Source organism: Halichoerus grypus, chromosome 4 (genome assembly GCF_964656455.1).
Source record: "Halichoerus grypus chromosome 4, mHalGry1.hap1.1, whole genome shotgun sequence".
Classification (NCBI taxonomy): Eukaryota; Metazoa; Chordata; class Mammalia; order Carnivora; family Phocidae; genus Halichoerus; species Halichoerus grypus.
The window spans coordinates 87,309,839-87,321,959 of NC_135715.1; positions in this window are offsets into that span (position 1 = coordinate 87,309,839).

Below are 12,121 nucleotides of genomic sequence, written 5' to 3' on the forward strand. Positions count from 1 at the left end.
TGTTGGTGATGGATGCAGAGAAAGGGGAACCCTCCTACACTGTTGGTGGGAATGCAAGCTGCTGCAGCCACTCTGGAAAACAGTATGGAGGTTCTTCAAAAAGTTGAAAATAGAGCTACCATATGATCCACCAATTGCACTACTGGGTATTTATCCCAAAGATACAAATGTAGGGATCTGAAGGGGTACGTACACCCCGATGTTTATAGCAGCAATGTCCACAATAGCCAAATGTGGAAAGAGCCAAGATGTCCATCGACAGATGAATGGATAAAGAAGAGATGGTATATATATACCATGGAATATTATGCAGCCATCAAAAGGAATGACGTGAATGGAACTGGAGGGTATTATGCTGAGCGAAATAAGTCAATCAGAGAAAGACATGTATCATATGACCTCACTGATATGAGGAATTCTTAATCTCAGGAAACAAACTGAGGTTGCTGGAGTGGTGGGGTGTGGGAGGGATGGGGTGGCTGGGTGATAGACATTGGGGAGGATATGTGCTATGGTGAGCGCTGTGAAGTGTGCAAGACTGTTGAATCACAGATCTGTACCTCTGAAGCAAATAATACATTATATGTTAAAAAAAAAAAGAAGAAGATAGCAGGAGGGTAAGAATGAAGGGGGGAAGTCGGAGGGGGAGACGAACCATGAGAGTCTATGGACTCTGAAAAACAAACTGAGGGTTCTAGAGGGGAGGGGGGTGGGAGGATGGGTTAGCCTGGTGATGGGTATTAAAGAGGGCACGTTCTGCATGGAGCACTGGGTGTTATATGCAAACAATGAATCACAAGTCTTGTTTTTTTGTTGACTTGTTTGTTTGTTTGATCATAAATGGATAGTTAATTGTTAGTTGGATAATGCTTATATAGCTTTTGACAAGACAATATTGATTTTTCTCCAGTATTCTGCTAATGAAGTGAATTGTAATGATTAGTTTTCAAATAATAAACACCTTGAATCCTTGGTTTCAATACAACATGACCATAATGTAATATCTTTATATATATATTTCTGACTTTCATTTGCTAATGATGTGTGTTATGGGTTGAGTTTAGCCTCTGAAAAAGATGTATTGAAATCCTATCCTCTAGTACCTGTGAATTTGTCCTTATTTGGAAATAGGATCTTCACAGATGATTAAGCTATTATTTTATTATGTTATGTTAATCACCATACATTACATCATTAGTTTTTGATGTAGTGTTCCATGATTTTTTAAAAAATAGTGGCAGATCAACTGACATCCATATGTAAAAAAATTAAAAGAAACAGTGAAATTTGACCTTTTCCACATACCATCCATAATAATTAGCTCAAAATGGGTTATAGGTTTAAATGTAAAATCGCTATGAATATTTTTTAAAATCATACAAGAAAGTCTTTGAACATGAAGAAGTCAGAAATTTCTTTAGAGAAGAACACTAAAATGTAGATAATAAAGTATTAAATTGTACTTCACCAAAATTAAGATCATCTGCTTTTCAACATAACCCAACTATATGCTACTTACAAAAATATAACTTCAAATTTTACATAGGTAGATGGAATGGAAAAGGGTGGAAAAAGATATGTCATGCAAACATTAATCAAAGAAAAGCAGGAGTGATATATTGATATCTGATAAAATGTACTTCAGAGCAAAGAAAATTACTAGATACAAAGAGGGACTTTAATAATGATGAAAGGATCAATTCTCCAGAAAGATGTAACAATTTTAACTATTTAAACACCAAACAACTGAGCCTCAAAATATATAAAACAAAAACTTAAAAGCTAAAACAGGAAATCTGCATTTATTGTTGGGAACTTCAACCCTCTGCCTCCTCTCCCCACTACCTGCTGTCCCAGGAACATACAACTGCAAGGCAGAAATCAACAAGGATATAGAAGAACTCAGCAATACAATCAACCAACAGGATCTAATTTACATATATGTAATACTGCTCTCAATCACAATAGACCATATTGTTTTGGTTCCCATGGAATTATCAGAGATAGACTGTATCTTAAGCCATAGAACAAACCTCATGTACTAGAAGATCTACCCACTACGAGTAGGCAAAGATAAATGAATAAAAGGCACAGATTAGAAAGGAATAATAAATAATCTTTAAAAAAGTTATAGATGACATAATTGTCTTATAAAAATTTTTAAAAACCACTAGTACTAATAGGTGAATTAATAAGATCATAGGACACAACTCAACCTACACAAGCAATCACATTTCTAACAACAAATGTGGAAACTGAAATCAATAACACAATACCATTGATATTTACTGCAAAGGAAAGGAAATGTCTAGGTATGCATTAAACAGAATGTATAGGATCTTTATTTTGAAGGTTACAAAACAGTAATAAGGGAAATGGAAGAAGATCTACATACAGAAGGAGATATACCACATTCATGGAATGGAAGACTCCATAGGAAAAATATCAACATAGTAAAGATATCAGTTCTCTGCAAATTATCTTCATTTTTCAACACTATTTCTATTGAAATCCCAGCAAGTTTTTGGTAATAGACATGGAGAAATTTATTCTAACACTTATATGGAAATGTATAGGTGGCTCAGTCTGTTAATCATCTGCCTTTGGCTCAGGTCATAATCCCAGAATCCTGGGATCCAGGCCTGCATCTGGCTACTTGCTAGGCAGGAGGCTGCTTCGTCCTCTCCCTCTGTCTGCTGCTCCCCCTGCCTGTGCTCTCTCTTTCTCTGTCAAATCAATAAATAAAATCTTAAAAAAAAAAAAGAACAGTCACTTCACAAAGGAAAATATATGAATGTTCAATATGCTTCTAAAAATTTGCCACCATCATCAAGGAGAAGCAAATTAATACCACAGTAGGGGAGTGCCTTGGTGGCTCACTTGGTTAAGCATCTGCCTTTACTCATGTCATGACCCCCCAGGGTCTTGGGATGGAGCCCCAAATCAGGCTTCCTGCTTAGTGGGAAGCCTGCTTCTCCCTCTCCCTCTGCTGCTCCCCTTGCTTGTGCTCTCTTGCTCACTCTGTCAAATAAATAAATAAAATCTTGAAACCACGATAGGATACCACTACACACATTCTAGAACAGCTAAAACTAAAAAGTTTGAAAGTAAAAGTGGTAAACTTCTAAAGCAACTGATTCTCATACTTTCCTAATGAATAGTAAAATGATGCAATCACTTTGGATACTATTTCACAAATTTATAATATATAAATGTTATCTTAAATATATTAAATGGAAAATTAACATATTAACTAGCAATTGGAGTCCTAGATATTTATACAAGGTAAACAAAATGTGCCCATGCACAGACTTGTACTTTTATGTATTTGACAGCTTAATATTTTTTACATCTTTATTTTTAATAGACAAAAATTAGAAGCAATCCACTGCTTATCAACAGATGAATGGATAAACAAATTGTGGTGATTTCAGACAATGAATATTCCTTAGCAAAATAAGGAATAAACTCTCCAATACACACAGCAACATGGATGAATCATACAAACATACTGAGTGAATGAAGCTGATATAAGGGGTACATACTGTGTAATTCTATATATAGAAGTTTCTAGAAGATCTGAATTTGAATTGTAATGACAGAATGCAGTTCAGTGTTTGCTTGGGACTGGGAAGGGGTGGGATTGACTGGGGAATGGCATACGGAGACTTTTTTAGGGGTAATGAAAATGTTTTTGTTTTGATTATGGTGGTGTTTACACAGATGTGTCAAATTCATCAACTTCCATTTTTTAAAATTGATACAGCTTACTGTATGTAAATTATGGCTTATAATAAAGGTAACCATTTTAGGAATAGAAATGAAGTATCTAATTTTCTATATCAATGTAGGGGAAAAGGAAAAATAAGTAAAACTAAATTATTTCAACAGAGGACATTAAAAAACCCAATTATTATAAAAATCCAGTTTGGATTGAAAGAGACTGCTCAAATCCTATGTTTACCACTTCTTAATATGGGTAAATTACCTAATACATCCAATTCAGTTTCCTCATCTGCTTTTATGGGCTTAATAATTATACTTATCTTGAGGGGTTGATTTAAAAACTGAATGAAATCATGAACATAAAATGCTTAACAATGAGTATGATATAAAGTATTCAATAAATCCTAAATATGTTTATTAGTATTGTAATATTGAGAATAGTTATATTTCTTAAGTAAATCTTTGAGCCTCTCCTTGTACCATGTTAATGTTCTTCTTAGGGATTCACCCAAGATGCCTCTCTGCATTTATTTGCATGCTGATTTGCTGAATTTCTCAGTCCCTCATTGGGATGTGAGTTGCCTGCAGGCAGATACCCATGCTTGCTTTGCGCACTGTTGTACCCCAGGACCTGCATCTCCCTGGCCCCGTGGTAGATGCTCATTGTCCCTTTGTGAATGATTACCTGGAGTTTCCAGGAGCACAGAGAAGAGCATCCTCCTGTTTCCTTTCTGGGCAACTTCAATTTTTAGTCTCTTTCATGCTCAGTTACTCTCATTCTTACTGTGAAATGAAAGACCTAGTCCCCAGAAAGGAATTTTAGGTTTTGATAAGCATAGCCTCATGGCTTTCTTGGGGGCAGGGTGGACACAAGAGCCTTTTTTTTTTTTTTTTTTTTTTGTAGTCTTGTTGAGTGTAAGTTCGAGAATACAGAAGGTCCTGGTCATGGGAGGCATGTAGGGGCAGTGTGCCACACCAGGGTATTTGGGAATTCTTGTATTTTACAGAACCTCCTGTAGATAGCTGGTTTGTTCCCCTTTATTGCTTCAGGAATTCACTACTGTTTGCTGTACAGACACCCATTTTTTATAAAATCTCTTAATCAAACCTTTCTTTGAACTGTCCATAGTTCATATCTCTAATAAGTTGTAAGTGTCACATATGGAGGTCCTTATAGGATTGAGTCTTTCTACATAACCCCTACTTTTCTTTTATTGGTGGAGAAAATGTCTGGGAAAAGTTCTAAATGTTGTCTCACATCATACAGCTAAATAGAGACAGAGCAGAGCAAGAATCCAGATATCTGAACTTACAATGTACAGAACTCATGATACGGTGAACTTTCAACCGACATGGGAAGTATTTTTTTTTTTTTTTTGGCTCTGAATGCCTCCCACTCCCCAACCCTTTTGTTTTTATATCTGAACTGTGCATGTTGTATGCCCTGGGATATGTCCAAATTCAATATTTTTATCTTCCAACATTTATGCTGGACACGATGCTGAGCATAGTGCTATTTATACAGATGTTATGTGCCTAAAGATGCTCACTTAATATTGATGAATGCATAAAAGAATGATGGTCTCATTTTGCTTATATTGGCAAATACACTTTGGGGGGCTCTTTGGCTTACCTTTAAAGTTTAGACGTCTACAAAAACATCTTCTATAGCTCTGACAAATAAATGCTTATTTTCTTTAAAAAAAGATTTTATTTATTTTAGAGAAAGAAAGAAACAGAGTATTGGGAGGGGAGGGGAAAAGGGAGAGGGAGAGGCAAACTCCCCGCTAAGTGGGGAGCCCAACTCGGGGCTCAATCCCAGGAACCGGAGATCATGATGTGAGCCGAAAGACACTTAACTGACTGAGCCCCTCTGGTGCCCCAATAAATGCTTGTTTTCAAGGGACTTTCATTTAGTTGTCTCTTTTCCAAAAGGAACAGCGGTAGTTACACGCATAGATGTGTGCCTAATAAACTATTATTCTATCTTCCTCTGAATTCATAACGCCCATCTAGCTGCAGCTTTGGCCCTCACAGAAGCCAATGTGATTGTAGGGAATTAGTTTTTATTACGCTTGGACCAAACACAACAGGTTTGAAAGAGTTATTGAAGTCTGTGGAGAGCAGAACTGTGTACCTTTCCCCTCCCCTCCAGAGATTATCCAATAAAATGGATTTTCATTCTGCACAATAGCCAGAACTGTAGACCAGGAGCCTCTATCCCCGCTGTCCTCCTATTCTGGTGTCCAAAGGGCTAAATCTCCTCAGAGAACAATAATTAAGATCCTCAGGAAGAATCAGGCAGGCAGGAGCAACAATGGAATTAGGGAGGTCTGTGATTTGGTGGGGTGGGGACATCCAAATCAACAGTGATTTTATTTAAATAAGCCGAATTACCCTAACAAGCTGTTTTTCAATTTTAGCAGCCCTCGAAATTTTATCTTCTTAACTCCATCCGAAGTATTGCATTCTGCCACTCGAATGAAATATTAGCAATAGAAGCACCATTCTAGTTAGTCTCCATTCAACCCCAAACTTTAATAGAAATAACCTGTCGGCTTTGATTGAGTGTGATATCACTATAGGAGCCTTGAATTTAAACTGGGGGGATAAAGAAAATTGCATAGTGTGTGAAGCCAGTTTGACTAAAATGGAAATTTTACTTCAGTCCCATCTGGCTGTCAAAAGGCCACTTCTAATACTTTCACAAAGCAATTTACCTTCACAGCAAAAAATAAAAAATAGAAACTGAAAATGCAAAAATCCAAACTAAAGCAAACTAAACAAAACCTAGATCTTCTTTGCAAAGTTCGAACTTGGGTTCTGCATTGTCTCTCCAGTGGCTGGGATGAGCCCAACCTATTGGACTTTCCTATCAGGCTCAGCTCTCCTTTGTTATTGAGCACATTCAGTTTTCTTGGATTTTAAAACTTAAAAAAAAAAAGACCAAAATATCCCAAAATAGAAACTCCTAAATAATCTGTCAAATACTTGAATTAAAACTCATTCCACACTGGCTTCAAGATTTTGAGAAAAGGCAACATGGGGTTTGCTATGGGCGTTTAGCTGAGTTGGCAAAGGATGTGCATGCTTGGGGGACCTGTGGGCCACATTCCAGATCTGCTGGTAGTCCTAAGGGGCCATCTTACAACCAGGGCTGGAAATCTCACTACATATTCCTTAGGAAAAATTTGCCAAAATTGATTTGCTAAAGGAAAATGCCATTTCGGTGACAGTTGTATATGAACACATGTAAGTGTTGGGAGTTCTGGTGTATAAGCAGAGGAACCTGAGGGTTCAAATGGGAGGAATGGGGATATTCTGATTGTACCACAAAGATTTTTTTAATTTAAACTTTTAAATTGTCTTACTGAACAGCACAGACTGTCTGATTGAATCGTCTTACTGAATGCTCTTTGATACTCTATTCCGCTGTCCATTAAAAATCTATGCAGAAATATAAAGAAGACTGTAGATGTGATGTTAGAGACACTTCATAAACAGACTCTGCCTTTAAAAATAGAATGTTTGACTAAGCAGAGAATCAGAGGAAACAAATCTCGTTGTCTGGTAGGGGAAGGGCAAGGCCATGAATGCTATCTGACGAGTTCTCGGTGGATCAGTGCAAGAAAGCATGTGTTATATCTATACCCGGTCACCTCTGGGTGATCAGACAAACAGGCACCGCCCCCCCCACCTCTCTCTCACGCGCGCGTGCGCAAACACACATGCGCGCGTGCACACACACACACACACTCACACACAGACACCCCAAAACACAAAAACAACCTAGGACATCTTTACCTCTTCTTACCCTGCAAAGCAAAATATAGACCACAGGAACAAAATACAGAATCGTTGAGGATTTGTCTCTCAAGCCCTCAGGTCTGGATATTATCTCAGCATGTCTTTATAAAGCAATACATAAATGAAGAAAATAAAAATTTGAAAGCAGGTATTGTTCTACATCCATTTTACAGATGAAAAAACTGATGCTTGATGCTTAGGGAGGTAAACAACTTGCCCAAGATTGAGCGGCTGATAAGTGATGGAACTGAAATAAAACCTTTGCTTCTTCTGTTCCACAATTCGTGCTGTTAGTCCAAGGCTTTGCTGCTGTTTCCTGGAGGTTCTTGTGCCGATAGCAGCACTGGTATTTTCCTATCGAGCGACATCCAGAGTTTTGCACAGAATGACAACAAGCTTATTCTTTCATTTGTCAGGGTATCCTCTGATCACTTCTCACTTCCTTGTCAAAACTTACATGTCCAAGCCTCCATTCTCACAAGGCTATCCTCCCTGATTTCCAGTGTCAGACATATTTTTTACATTAGCACATCTGAACTGAAGTACCGATATCTGGTAACAATATATCACAGTCATATCTTAAATTCACTTTTCAAAAAACTCTTTTAGTTACATCACTATGTTTTAACAATTGATTTTTTTTCCTCCTCTCCTTACTTCATTAGCTCTTAGGTTAGACTTCATGTTTCTGATTTCTTCTCACAGTATTTACTTTTTCAGCCAGCACGTACTCCTTAGCTATGTTCAGCACCACTCCTGTCTCTGTGTTAACATTAGTTTCCATGTCCTGCATATGGCTACACCCTACGTGGAATACTGCCCACATATACTCAATCTTTTAAAAAGCTATTAGCTATCCAAAGCGATTTCACATGTGTTCTTTCACTTAATTCTTACAGAACCCAGTGTTAGAGGAATTACTATTACTTATTTTACATATAAGGCTATCAAGAATTGAAGAGGCTTGAAAAGGCAAATTCACCATGAAGCTTAAGCTTTAAGGCTCTTCACTTGTGCCAGATCCTGTGAATGCTGGGGGCTTGTGGGAGCTGGCTTGTTCCAGGGAAGAAGAAGCCAGGCTACCATCAGGAAACACTTCTATATGAGAATTCCTGGTGTCTCAAGGAAAAAGAAAAGGGATTAGACCATCTAAAGCTTCAGTAATATGTTGTGATTTCCCAACTCATTCTTAATAAATAATTACATTTATATTTTAATTTATATTTGCTTTCATTTTACTTAAAGATGGCCCACTAAAATGTATATACCTAAGACCACAAACCTGGATGCAAATGTAGGGATCCAAAGGGGTACGTGCACCCTGATGTTTATAGCAGCAATGTCCACAATAGCCAAACTATGGAAAGAGCCAAGATGTCCATCGACAGATGAATGGATAAAGAAGAGGTGGTATATATATACAATGGAATGTTATGCAGCCAAAAAGAATGAAATATTGCCATTTGCAACGATGCGGATAGAACTGGAGGGTGTTATGCTGAGCGAAATAAGTCAATCAGAGAAAGACGTATCATATGACCTCACTGATATGAGGAATTCTTAATCTCAGGAAACAAACTGAGGATTGCTGGAGTGGTGGGGGGTGGGAGGGATGGGGTGGCTGGGTAATACACATTGGGGAGGGTATGTGCTATGATGAGTGCTGTGAAGTGTGCAAGACTGTTGAATCACAGATCTGTACCTCTGAAGCTTCCTGCTCCAGGTATCCTGTGGCCCTGTCGTTCCTGCAGACTTCTTGGTGCCCAGGCCCTGTGGTCTCCCCACAGAGTTAGGAAGCTCCTTGTTTCTGTCTAGCTGTGGCACACTTGATCCCTTGGGCCTTGGTACAACACCACATGTGCTCAGTGTCCCACACATTTCCTTATGAAAAAGTCTTCTTCAGTTTTTACTGATGGAAATCCATCTCAAAACTCAGGCCTTGTGAATGGTCTGAGCTAGTGGGATAGAGTCTATGCAGTCCCTTCCATGGCTCCATCAGTCTCTCAGGTGTTCACCCACTCAAAGCCCCTCCGCCTGAGGCCTCTTTCTGGGGTGCAAGATGATGTCTGAATGGTTGGAAGTGATCAGCTCCTTGACCAGGCCAGACTCTGAATCCCAGAATCTCTGCATCTGGGACAAAATTTCTGCAGTGATAAACCATCGGTAATGAAGAGGTTAAAATACAACATGGTCAACAATATGGAGTGCACATTAGACCAAGGTTGCTGCTCTAGTTATGGCATTGTGGCAAGTGAGTCAGCATTACCTTCAGAAAGGGCAAGACAACAATATGCAATCAGAAAAACATGGAGTTGGGGACAGCCCCAGGGCCGGGTTCAGCCTCTCCTCTTCCAGCTATATGAATTTGGGCAAAGATTACGACTCTTTTAGCCTTTGATCCCCCACCTAAAAATGAGGACAATCATACTCAGCTCCTCATATTGTGAGAAAAGAAGCAATGAACATACAATACTCAGCACACTGTAGATACTCAACTAACACTGTCACTCCCTCTCCAGTCATTTTGAAAGGATTTATAATCCAATGAGTGAGACAAAGCAATACCTAAATCTTACTAATTAAGATTAAAGTATTTTTATAAAGAGTAAATAATGTCTTTGCTTTAAAGACTCAAATAGAAGGCAGGAAAATGTTCTCCCTCAATTAGGGAGAGGTTTACTATACCAAATCATTAGTAAAATTTGAGTCAGGAGAGGTCTCAGAGAGTTTCTGACATATCTCCTCATTTTAAAAGCCATTAAAAATTATTCTAAAGAGTTATAGTTAATGTTCAGGCCTTCCATAGCAGTTAGAGGCCTTTCCAGAGCCATCAACCCTCTGTGTTACTTTCAGTGAAATATTTAAAGCAAACAGCACCACATGCTATGATGCTGCTCAATTATGCCCCAGTCATGATAAGGGTCCATATGGGGCCCCCCCATATGCTATAATGACTACCTGGGTGCTAATTTGTGACTCATGTGGAAAGCAGAAGAGGGGAGTTCTACATGGATTTGGTAAATACTTTAGGAGGCCCCAATGGAAGACATCTGAAAATGCTATTTGGAGAGAGTGAGGACTGAGAAAGATATCCTTTTGTACTTTATGGCACATAATACCGTTTTTTATGTTTTTAGAACCATATAATGACTTTTCTTTTCAAGAAATCCATCACCTGTTTGATCATTTACACTCTGTTTAACGGGAATGAAGAATCCTCTAAATGCTATAAAAAATTGCTCAATTTTAGCTGAGTTTCACCTAGAATGATTTATTTTCCTTGTTCTTTTAGCAGACATTTTTGTTTTAAACTGCCGGTCTGCCATGCACTTTGTTTTGTACCCACAAAAAGATGAAAAAAGGGAAGCTGAGAAGTATCAGTTGTTTCTGGGTTCAGTGTCATCACGTTCATTGCCAGACAAGATAGGATATGAACCTAGGTCAGGAAGGTTTACGTTGTGAACACTAACCACAGTGAAGGACTACCTTCTCCTTTGAGAGAAAGCTGGGGGTTAGTATAATAAGGAAGGGAGAGAGATAGAAGGAAAGGAGAATAAAATAAACTGAAATATATGCCCCTGAAGATAAAGCTTCTGAGTCACCTTGGACAGGTCACTTAAACTATTTCCTCTGTATCTATATAAAATAAAGGTAATATGTTATTAAAAATATTTTATGAGTATAAGAAATAATATAGATAGGTTGTTTAAAGACTAGGGAAAAGATAAATCTTCCTTTAAATTAATCATGATGATGTAAATTTCACCAGCACAGGGTGATGTCAAGAGCACTCCAATGAAGATCAGAGGGCAGGGTCATTGAGCTTGTCTATATGGTGAACAGGCATCATGTTATAGTGGAACAAATGGGAATTTAAAGCCAAAGATCATCTATCACTTCTTAGCTTGGGATCTTTGGGAGAGGCAATCAGCTACAGGCCCTAAGTCTCCCTGAAACCTCCTAACTGGGTGAGCCGAAGATGCAAAGCTCTGACCTCTCCCCACGGAACCATTTCCCAGGGTCATTTTTAGTGAATAACCTTGAGGGACGAGGTCATGTCTCTTTTGGAGACAGAGCAGATTTGCTTACTGCTTGCTGTAAAATGGTAGTTTTTCTGGGCCCAGTGTTTTTCATCTGTGATACAAGCCCACTGCATGCACAGCATCCTTCTGAGCTCATGGCAGAACCTGGGAATGAGAGGAACCAAAGTAAATTGTGCTGCTTTCTATGAGATGGAGCCCACTTTGTTATAGCACAGCCGGAGCACTCAAAGAAAAGTGTTCACGGAGTTCGAAGGGAACAGCCACCATAGGCCGCTGCCTGGCCTGAGTGGTTTACGTTAGCCATTTCCAGCCTGTCCTCCTGCTTTAGGTTGGTCATATAGTTACCTTGTCACTGATTCCGGCAGCTGCTTCAATTCACCAGAGGGGACGACAGCAATCCTACTTCTAAAAGAACACCACAAGGGCTTACGTTCACGATGCCTTGAAGAGAGCTATGCATAATATGCTGTGCGTAATAAAGTTCTTTGTCTCTGATCCAGGAGTCTTGTGTCTCCTGCCAGGATCCCTTAAACAGTAATGGGTCA